Source organism: Myotis myotis, unplaced genomic scaffold (genome assembly GCF_014108235.1).
Source record: "Myotis myotis isolate mMyoMyo1 unplaced genomic scaffold, mMyoMyo1.p scaffold_m19_p_2, whole genome shotgun sequence".
Classification (NCBI taxonomy): Eukaryota; Metazoa; Chordata; class Mammalia; order Chiroptera; family Vespertilionidae; genus Myotis; species Myotis myotis.
The window spans coordinates 130,140,613-130,152,238 of NW_023416324.1; positions in this window are offsets into that span (position 1 = coordinate 130,140,613).

Consider the following 11,626-nt stretch of genomic DNA (forward strand, 5'->3'; position numbering starts at 1 on the left):
GCCGTGGTGGGATGGTGGAGCAGGTGAGCAGGGGTGCCAGACCAAGGCGGGGCACTGGTCACTGCCATTGGGGAGAGCCTCTGGTGGTTACTGAAAATTCTTGGCTCCCACATGCAGTGGTCCTGCCTGGCCCTCACACCTGTTGCCAGCCCTGGCCCCACTCACACCTGCAGCCGGCGCTGGAGCTGCCACTCGTACATGCTGCCGATGCCTGGCACTGGTCCTGATTGCTCAGTGCCATCAGCGAGTGCGAGTGGCAGCTGCTGGCCATGATCGCCCCTGAGGGCTTCTCCACCTCCCCCTGCTCCTGGAGGGCAATTGGGGCAGCAGCTGCTGCTTGCACCCACTGCTGGCATTGGCCCCAATCGCTCCGCGCCTTCAGTGGGTGTGAGTGGGACCGGCTCCATCAGCATGTGGGAGCAGCAGGAGCGGGAGTGGGGCTGCTGGCAGACAGGGAACCGAGGGCCGTGGTGGGTGAGAGGGCAGGCAGTGGCACTGAGGATAGATTGAGACCTGCCCCTGTGCCTACCACAGCCTCGTGGCCCACAGTTCCTTTCAAGGTGCACAAATTCGTTCACCGGGCCCCTAGTCCTTCTATAAAATTTAAACAAAATCTAAATTTAATTATAAAATACAAAATTGTACAAACTTTTAAAAGAAAAGACATATTACATAAGTTTATAATTAAAATAATTAAATCAACATTGGTCTGTTTGAAACTGATGAGCTATATCTCCTATAAATGCTATCTGATTATGGAAGAGGAAGGAAATCCTCATATGGTCCTGATAGCAAATGGAATTTTGGTGGGTCATTTAGTTTGCTGGGTAGTTACTTATTGCATGACAACAAGAAAAAAAAAAACACAGTAGAATTCATGGAATACTACTGTTAAATTGAAATCTTCATAATATAGTCAGTGCTTAAAAATTTAAAGCAAATCTGTTTGTAATTGTGTATATGTGTGTGTTAATAGAATTTTTATAAAAAAGTGTGAATCATTATGACTTTTAATCAAAATCTTTAGTGTTCTTGGTCAAGAAAAATTTACTCTAGATTGGAATTAAGTTCAATATTCTTGATTTTTGTCCAGTCTCTTCCCGCATCTCCCACACCCCTTTCCCCCCCAGGAATAGTCAGTCCATTCCCTTTCTATGTCCCTGATTCTATTATAACCAACAGTTCATTCTGTTCATCAGATTATTTATTCACTTGATTCTTAGATTCACTTGTTGATAGATGCATATTTGTTGTTCATAATTTGTATCTTTACCTTTTTCTTCCTCTTCCTCTTCTTAAAGGATACCTTTCAGCATTTCATATAATCCTGGTTTGGTGGTGATGAACTCCTTTAGCTTTTCCTTATCTGTGAAGCTCTTTATCTGACCTTCAATTCTGAATGATAGCTTTGCTGGATAAAGTAATCTTGGTTGTAGGTTCTTGGTATTCATCACTTTGAATATTTCTTGCCACTCCCTTCTGGCCTGCAAAGTTTCTGTTGAGAAATCAGCTGACAGTCGTATGGGTATTCCCTTGTAGGTAACTGAGTTTCTTTCTCTTGCTGTTTTTAAGATTCTCTCTTTATCTTTTGCTCTTGGCATTTTAATGATGATGTGTCTTGGTGTGGTCCTCTTTGGATTCCTTTTGTTTGGGGTTCTCTGTGCTTCTTGGACCTGTAAGTCCATTTCTTTCACCAGGTGGGGGAAGTTTTCTGTCATTATTTCTTCAAATAGGTTTTCAATATCTTGCTCTCTCTCATCTTCTGGCACCCCTATAATTCTGATGTTGGTAGGCTTGAAGCTGTCCCAGAGGCTCCTTACACTATCCTCGCATTTTTGGATTCTTTTTTCATTTTGCTTTTCCGGTTGGGTGTTTTTTGCTTCCTCGCATTTCAAATCATTGACTTGATTCTTGCGCTCCTCTGGTCTGCTGTCAGGAGTCTGTATAATATTCGTTATTTCAGTCCGTGTATGCTTAATTTCTAGTTGGTTCCCCAATATAAGATCGAGGGTCTCATTAGTTTTCTTGTAGATCTCATTAAGTTTATCGGCGGCTTCTAAACAGTTCTTGAGAGACCTTAAAAGTGTGGTTCTGAACTCTATATCTTCCATTGACAATTTTGTCCTGTTTCTTTGTCTCCGCATTTTGTTATGCTTCCTTGGTGCACCCCCTAGTGGTCTTTGTTCGCAGTCTTATAGTTAAATCTTGATTGTTGTAGCTAATTCCAGGGAGGGTTTGACCTCCAGGCCAAGTGGCTATGAGAATCAGCTGTGTCAGCAGTGAGAGAACTTCTGTCCTCTAGGGAGGTGCTAATCTAGCCTTTGCCTGAGGCTATCCAGCAAATGCCTCTGTGCAGGGCTTGGGCGGGGCGGGTCGGTGGGCCGGAGAGAGCAGTTATGGCGGCTCTCAGTCCTGTCCCCAGGGGCTCTGCCTCTCTGAGTCCCAGCACCCGCTGCAAAGCTCAGAGAGAAAGCTGCACTCGCTCTGACCGAAGCCAGACAGTCCTGCTTCTCCCGTTTGAGTCTGGGTCCCTAAAGACTCGCCCGGATCTGGAGCTCAGATTCTGCGACTCCCTCCCTATTGAAAACGCCAACCGCGCCCTCCGCCGCCAGCCCGCTCCGCGCACTCCACACCTCAGAATTTGACTTCAGCACTGTGCCTCCTCTGAGTGTCCGTATGCGTTTCTCTTTTCTCCTAGTTGTAGGAAGGTTCAATATTCTTAAATATATTTTTTATTTATTTCAGAGAGGAAGGGAGAGGGAGATAGAAACATCGATAAGAGAGAATCATTGATTATCTGCCTCCGTATGCCCCCTACTGGGGATCAAGCATGCAACTCGGGCATGTGCCCTTGACTGGAACCAAATCTGGCTTCAGTCTACAGGCTGATGATGCTCTATCCACTGAGCCAAACCAACTAGGGCTAAAGTCAACATTCTTGAAAGTAAAACTCTAACTGATCCTTATTTATTTGAAATCTACTGCTTATGCAATAAATGTACTATTAATTAGAGCAAAAAAATGATTGATGCCTTTTTATTATCAATCCCAAACTACTCGCTTTCAAAATTTTAAGTAAATGCCAAGTATATTTTTTTCCACACTCATTTAATTTTCCATTTTTCTATTCGATGTCTAAGTAATATAATGCTAATGGTAGTAGAGTCTCTGCCTGCTATCTATCTCTTCTAAGATCACAGCCTGGTTTGAGGGTACCTAAAAATTGTCTTATTGGAGAACCATTAATGGAGAACAAATTCAAATCCCACTAATGGTCTTGCTCAATTTGAGGCAGATGTTTCAGAATTCATGGCATGCTGCCCTCAGTTAAATGGAAGCTACTATATTTCAATTTCTATTGGAGTTTAGAAGGAACCAGAAATTTTGTAATACCTTGATAATTATGAGCCAAGGAGACACTCTTCAATCATAATATTATTACAAAACTCCTCTTAAGCACCTTCAATCTCATCTCATATTGAATATATGCTGTATATTATATTAGAAAAAATTATAAATTAGAATAACTCTGGTAGATATTTGGAAACTGCTTCAGGGAATATGTGCATGAAATAGATATAAGAATGGGTATATGACTGCTGGGGATGGGTAAATTGCATAAAATGTTTTAGAGCTCTCTGGGTAATCAACACTAATGGTTCTAGAAATATAATTTTTTTATTGAGTTTCATCCAAATTAAATATTAGTATTGATTATATTTATATATTATTGTTCATGTAGAAACTAAAGCCCTCCACCTCCAAAGTGGCTTTAGAGGTGGGTGGTCAGTTTTCATACCATATACTCTAATGGCTAGAAGTTGTCTGCATTTCTGAAGTCGCCTAGAAATTATCTCAGCATCTTTATGTAGCATTTTTTATGCAGTCATCCTGTTACCTCATCCCGAATGCCAGGAAATAGCCTGACCAGATGCAGATAAAAATATTACATTCTGTTTTAATGCCATTATTTGAATTTCAAAAAAGAGGAAATGATCCTTAATTGTAAATTCAATTGTTATTTGCAGGTGCAAAAGGGAACTTTGGCTGCCTCATTTAATAACTTGTGCCAAGAGTTCAAAGGTGAATTAAAAGGATAGTAAAATTTAATAAATGCTTGATTTAACTAGGTGTTGCCTAGAGCAGTTTATGAGTCCTTCAGGGAAGGAACAGTACATTATATTAGCAGAAAGAACTTATATTAGCTAATCACACACCATCAGAAAGGTGTAAACCTGTTTTTCTTTTTAAAGATATCATTGCCTAATTTTTTAATCTCTTGCCAAGAAAATGATTAAAACTTGTTGTTATTCATGGACTGGGTTTGGAAGACTTATGTGTGTCTGAAATTTGCCTACTCCATATTTCTACTCAAATAATTTAGCTTCTGCATAGGGATATTTTATTACTGTGGGAAGAAAAATAAAGAAATAGGTATAAATGGAATATGTTTCTTGGTTTCCTATATTAACTGATTTTGAGGTTATTTCTTTCCTCAGCTGTTGTAACAGGAAAAAAGCAATAAAAAGGGCATTTCTACGATTGATTATATGCTGGGATAAATAAATCCTTAAACAGTAGAGTTATTTTCTTAGATTCTTCTGTTTCAGTAGTCTATTTTGTTAAAAATGCCTATACATTGAAAAAATCTGATGTGAAATGGAATATAATCATTTAGATCAGTGGTTCTCAACCTTCTTAATGCTGTGAACCTTTAATACAGTTCCTCATGTTGTGGTGACCCCCAACCATAAAATTATTTTCATTGCTACTTCATAACTGTAATTTTGCTACTGTTTTGAATCGTAATGTAAATATCTGATATGCAGGATGTATTTTCATTGTTACAAATTGAACATAATTAAAGCATAGTGATTAATCACAAAAACAATATATAATTATATATCTGTTTTCTGATGGTCTTAGGTGACCCCTGTGAAAGGTTCGTTCGACCCCCAAAGGGGGTATAAATGGAATATACCCAAAGGGGTCGCGACCCACAGGTTGAGAACTGCTGATTTAGATAAAGAACACAAATTTTCTCTTTAGTTAAATAGAATTGTCTAATACTTATTGTGAAATTGTCATGCTACATCTAGATGCAAGTTTTGCTTTACATGTAAAGTCTTCCTAGTTTGTTCATTGTGAACTGATTGTCTGTACACGCGCTTTATATTTTTATCCGAATGCATGCTTTAAGTATAACAATCAGAATAAAATACTACCAGTATGTGACTGTTTTTACAGAAGTTTCTACAGCCAGAGTTTAGCTTCTAATCATCATATTTATAAAATGTAGTAGAGATGTCAGTTAAAAAAAATACTACTTAAAAACAGCAACAAGTTTTAGGCAAACTTTTGAAAAAAGAATTTGTGAGGTTTGAAAAAATAATATAGTTCTTGGGAAAAAATTAAAAATCAAGTAGCTGAACAGTAAAGCCGACACCAGAATTGAATGGCAAAAATCCCTATATATCATGTACATTTGTCATGCTAGATTAGGATATATATATCTATGATACACACATGCAAGCACACACACAGTAGTCAGGTACTGTTATTTCTATTTGGCTTCTGAAATCTTTATTCTATGTCATTAATATATCTCAATATTTTATTTCCTTATAATTATATAATTAAGGGAAGCCATCATAGGTTCCCATAGACAAGTATATCCAAATAAATTTATTGTAATGCGTTATGGGAGATGTATTTACATAATTTACATTTTTACTACATAATGTAGCAGTGATAATTGTTTTATAATAAGAAGAATGACAATTTATTGATCATACATGATTTGTTACATGTTAATCTAAGTACTTAAACTATATTTTCACATTTATTCCTCATAGTAAAAATGTGAGATATTCATTACTATTATCATTATTTTATACATGAAGAAACTATGGTTTATAGATAATTTGTCCAAGGCCATAAAGTTAAAAAACAACAGAGTTGGGATATACGTTTTTGGTTTACCAAAAAACCATATCTAAAGTATGCAAATTCTATTAATCCAGTTGCATAATTTTCTTCCTGATCACAATGAGTTCTTATAAAATCTTACATTTTTAAATATACATAAATCTGGGTATAATCAATAATTACATATTACAATTAATTAAAAATTGAGATGTTTTAACTATAATTTTTTTAATGTGAAACCAAAACCTACTTATTCTTTTTTTTAAATTTTATTTTTATTTTATTTTTGTGGACAGAATTACATGTCTCCTCTTTGTCCCCTCGGCCCAGCCCCTACCTGCCCCCACCCCCAGATCTTCACTACCCTATTGTTCTTGAACATGGGCTATGCATATATATGTGATTAAACAATATAGAAGATTTTTAAAAACCAAGGGAATGTTAACCACAAAATTCAGAAGAGAGGCACCACTTGGGGGAGGAGTACATAGGAGGACAATTGGTAATGTTCTAATGCTTGGGTTGTGCGTGAGTTCTAGCAGTTCATTATGCTGTTAAATTAAATTAAACAATGTAATCCTATACAATAAAAGCTTAATATGCTAAGTGCCGGGTTGTCCATTCAGCGGTTTAACCAATCAAGGCATAATATGCTACTGATTTGCTAGGGCCACTCAACCGCTCGCTATGACCTGCACTGACCACCAGGAGCAGATGCTCCAACTGGTAGGTTAGCTTGCTGCTGGGGTCGAGCCAATCGGGACTGAGTGAGATGGGCCAGACACGCCCTGGAGCCCTCCGATAGTCCCTCCCTGGCTGGCCAACCTCCTGTAACTCTCCCTGGCCCCAATCATGCACTGGTGGGGTTCCTCGGCCTGGCCTGCACCCTCTCGCAATCCAGGACCTCTCAGGGAATGTCAGAGAGCTGGTTTTGGCCCGATCCCACAGACCAGGCTGAAGGACCCCACTGGTGCACGAATTCATGCACTGGGCCTCTAGTAAGTATATAAGTTCTTTGGTTTATCACTCCTCGTCCCCCTGCCCCAATATGAAGGTATGTCAGTCTGTTCCATGCCTCCATGCTTCGGGTCTTATTTTGTTGGTCAATTTGTTTTGTTCATTAGATTCACAAATAAGTGAGATCATGTGGTATTTGTCTTTCTCATTTTGGCTTATTTCACTTAGCATAATAGTTTCCAGGTCCATCCATGCTGTTCCAAAGGGTAAAAGATCCCTCTTTTTTGCAGCTGCATAGTATTCCATTGTGTAAATGTCCCACAGCTTTTATATCCACTCATCCACTGATGGGCACTTGGGCTGTTTCTAAATCTTAGCTATTGCAAATAATGCTGCTATGAACATAGGGGTGCATTTATTCTTTCTGATTGGTGTTTTGGCATTTTAGGATATATTCCCAGAAGTGGGGTCTCTGGGTCAAATGGCAGTTCCATTTTCAAATTTTTGAGGAAACTCCATACTGTTTTCTACAGTGGCTTCACTAATCTGTATTCCCACCAGCAGTGAACTAGTATTCCTTTTTTCTATATCCTCACCAGCTCTTTTGTTCTAGCTCTGTTGTTTATTGATTTATTTATGAAAAGCATTCTGACAGGTATGAGGTGATATTTCATTGTGATTTTAATTTGCTTTTCTCTGATGATTAGTGATTTTAAGCATTTTTTTATATGTCTTTTGGCCCTTTGTATGTACTCTTTGGAGAAATGTCTATTCAGGTCTTCTGCCCACTTTTTAATTGGATTGTTTGTCTTCCTTTTGCTAAGCTGTATGAGTACTTTACATATTTTGGAGATTTATCCCTTATCAGATGTATCATTGGCAAATATATTCTCCCATACAAAAGGTTCCCTTTTCATTTTGATGGTGGTTTATTTTGCTATTCAGAAGCTTTTTATTTTTTTCTTTTGTTTCTTTTATCCTAGGAGATATAGTGACAAAAATTATGCTATGTGAGATGTCTGAGATTTTACTGCCTATAGTTTCATCTAGGGTTTTTGTGGTTTCATGGCTTACATTTAAGTCTTTTATCCATTTTGAATTTATTTTTGCAAGTTGGTCGTCTAGTTTCATATTTTTACATGTGTCTGTCAGTTTTCATAACACCATTTGTTGAAGAGACTGTCTTGAATCCATTGTATGTTCTTGCCTCTTTTGTCAAATATTAACTGACCATAATGATGGGGTCTCTGTTCTGTTCCATTGATCGATATGCTGTTCCCAGTACCAGGCTTTTTTTTATTACAGTGGCTTTGCAGTATAGTTTGCTATCTAGTACTGTGATCCCTCCAACTTTGTTCTTCTTTTTCAGGATTGCTGCAGTTATTCAGATCTTTTATGGCTCCATATGAAATTTTGGACTATTTGTTCTAGTTCTGTGAAGAATACAATTCACTGAAATTTTTATAATATAAATAAGCCTCATATTCTACTCTAAATTTAATGTTAATGTTAAATAAGCCTCATATTCTACTCTAATTGCATTCTTAATCAATCCTTCAACTGGCATAGAAATAGAAATAAATACATGTGTTTGCTTTTAACAGTGTTGCTAAGATACAAATTCCATACTATGGCAAATCCAGCCTAAAAAAGTTGTGAAAATAATATAGAAGCATGATTTTTCAATTTGATGATTTCAATTTTTTTTTCCTTATACACATTCAATACACGGACTAGCTTATGAGTTAAAAAATACTTTAGTCAGTTTAAGAAGGTTTGTAAACATACAGTTTATATTAAATGTCTGGTGTTTGGGACAGCAGTGCCAAACACTAGACATTTACCTCAAATACTTAAAATTGTTGACACAGTAATTTTGATAGTATTATAAATGAGAGAGCATATAAAAACAATGAACTTGATATAAAACAGAGGAAATGTTTGGGAATAGGAGTTAGAAAAAATTAGTGCAAATTGAGAAAAGAGGTACATAGATCTAGGTCAGAGAGAAAAGGTCAGAAAGATGAAAAGTCTTGGAAGGTATGTAGAGGATGACTGAAAACAGATGCTGGCAGAAGTAGAGAAAAGAGATGATGATTCTGAAGCTTATTTATCCTTTAAAGATAGGGAAACAGAAATTAAATGGCCTTTTCTATCCAGCAGGAAATACAAAAAATATGTATTTATTACCAATTTTGAACAGAAAATTAATGAAGCCAAACCTAGTGTGGACTACAGGGCCAGGTCATGGTTCTTCATAATAATGAAATTAATATCAATAGCTACTAAAAATGGTTGTCGTACAGCATTTAGTTAATGAATATATCAAGGACCGACTAAACGGTAGAAATTATTATTGTCTTATTACCATCAAAATTTTTCAATATTACTCCAATTGCCATTCCCTGGTTTTCTATGCATAGACATATTTGAGTAGTAAAGGGATAGGGAAACAGTAAAGGGATAATGGAGCCATCCTGATTTGAGATATTTGTGATGTTACAGATCTAAATAGAGTTTTTAATTTTTTGATACTTTCAATGTAATGTTTTAGAAAAAAGATATAGCAAAATTCCTTTTATTGTATAACAGATAATGTTTTGAAGACAAAATATTGCAAGATTGTCTCTGATTAGAAGATTTTAAAAAAAAAGAAGACATCAATTAACTATGTAAATAAGATAATCAAAAGTTGATTTATCTTTGTTTATAACTAGTTTGCTGTTTTGAAGGATTATTTGAAGAGATATTGAAAAATGAGCAACACTGGAGCTCAGATAAAAAAGTTTTTAATTCTAAAATCAAGGGCATAGAAGAATTAGATTCAAGTCTTAAAAGACCTTCTAAAAATGATCTAAAGTAGTGAAATTTTAGGTGAAGGCATTAATAGTAGTTTATTTTTAAAAAAGTCCTATAAACTTATATTCCCAAAAGCAGTCATGCAGTTATTATACGAAGTAAATTACAGTACTAAAGTGTTACCTGTCATCATGACGACATTTTAGTTTTTGTCATGATGAGAAAACTAATGTCATAGATTTGGAAAAGAAGACTAATATTGCTAACTGTTTGCCAAATATGATATTTTAAAATATCTCATTTCATTCTTATCTTAAAATAATTAACATTATGTCATTAACAATTACATGAAGATATAGCAATAACATGTATATCCATTAACTAGTTTAATGCATTTGGAACAAAATCTGCATTACTGAAATTTCTCATTTAGATTCAGACTGCAAGGGGTTTTCTGTCAACTGAAAAACACAAATCGTATTATGAAGGCAACGTGTAATCTACCATATTATCCATTGGAGGTTATATTCTTGAGTTTGTATAAGCAAAATATCTTGAATCAGACACGCAGTGTAATCAACAGGTCTCTTATGTGGCATGGTTTTCCATAAGGTTCTTCCCTTTGTTTGCACAGCTGCATTCTACAGACCTTATATCACATTTCCCTTAGATTACTGTCACTGCTGTTTTAAACCTAGTGACCATTTCCAGGAAGAAAGTAGCTTGCACAAATGTTTGATCTCACGAAAACTTGATCTAGTCTTTCATTATCATTGTTAGTTTCAACTTTCATATAGTCAAGATATTTGGATTATTCAATATACTGTTAAATGGTGACTTCATTAAAAAGGAAGAAATGTTTATGCAAATTTTAGCCCAGAGAATATAGTAGAGCACATTAGTGTCATTAAATCATTTTATTAGAAATATTATGTCATGAAGTAATTGATTTACAGATTGATTTATTGGCTTTGAAGAGATATCTAAAATTTCAATCTCAAAGGTTATATTGGCTCCAAAATGAAATTTATAGGTCAATAGTGATATGAACTTAATACCAAATCGCATGATTCATCTTTAAGCATATGCACTTTTAATGAAACACACTGAAGTCAATAAACTCTGTATTAGCAACAAGCACCCAATTAGTAAGATCCTGGGCTACTTGGTTCTTACCTAGGGAATTCACAGTCTGAATTTTCACATTCATTTTTGTTGTTGTTGTTGTTGTGAATCCTCACCAGAGGAATTTTTTCCATTGATTTTTAAAGAAAGTGGAAGGGAGGGAAGGAGGAGGAGGAGAGAAAGTGTGTGCCAGAGACAGAAAGAGAGAGAGAGAGAGAGAGAAAGAGAGAGAGAGAGAGAGAGAGAGAGAGAGAGAGAGAGAGAGAGAGAGAGACATTGATGTGGGAGACAAATCAATTGGTTGCCTCCCACATGTGTCCTGACCTGAGCCACAGGATTGAACCTGCAACCCAGTTATGTGCCCTTGACTGGGAATCAAACCCGTGACCCTTCGGTGTGTGGGTCGATGTTCTAACCACTGAGAGCACCAGCCAGGTGGGCTGAATTTTCACATTCATCTGAGCATCTCACTTCCCTAGCTGACTGTCTCCTCTGCTCATAAGTTACCACCAGGATAAGGTATGTTTTTAAGAACAAAAAGGCCCTTCTGCATCTGTGTCCAACCTCATCTTTCCAAGGGTAATCACCTGCCCCTATTGCTCCAGTATCCCATGACCACCACAATGAATTTCTCACTGTTCCTAAATGTTTTAGGTTATTTTATTCTTTTGTGCCTTTTCATAAGATGACCTTTCTTCGATTTTCAATGGTGCAATGATCATTCAAAAATCCAATTCGTATGTTATTTTGTATCTGACTGGACTTACTGGACTTCCCATCTGACAAAGCAGTTCACATATTCCACAAAACCATGACT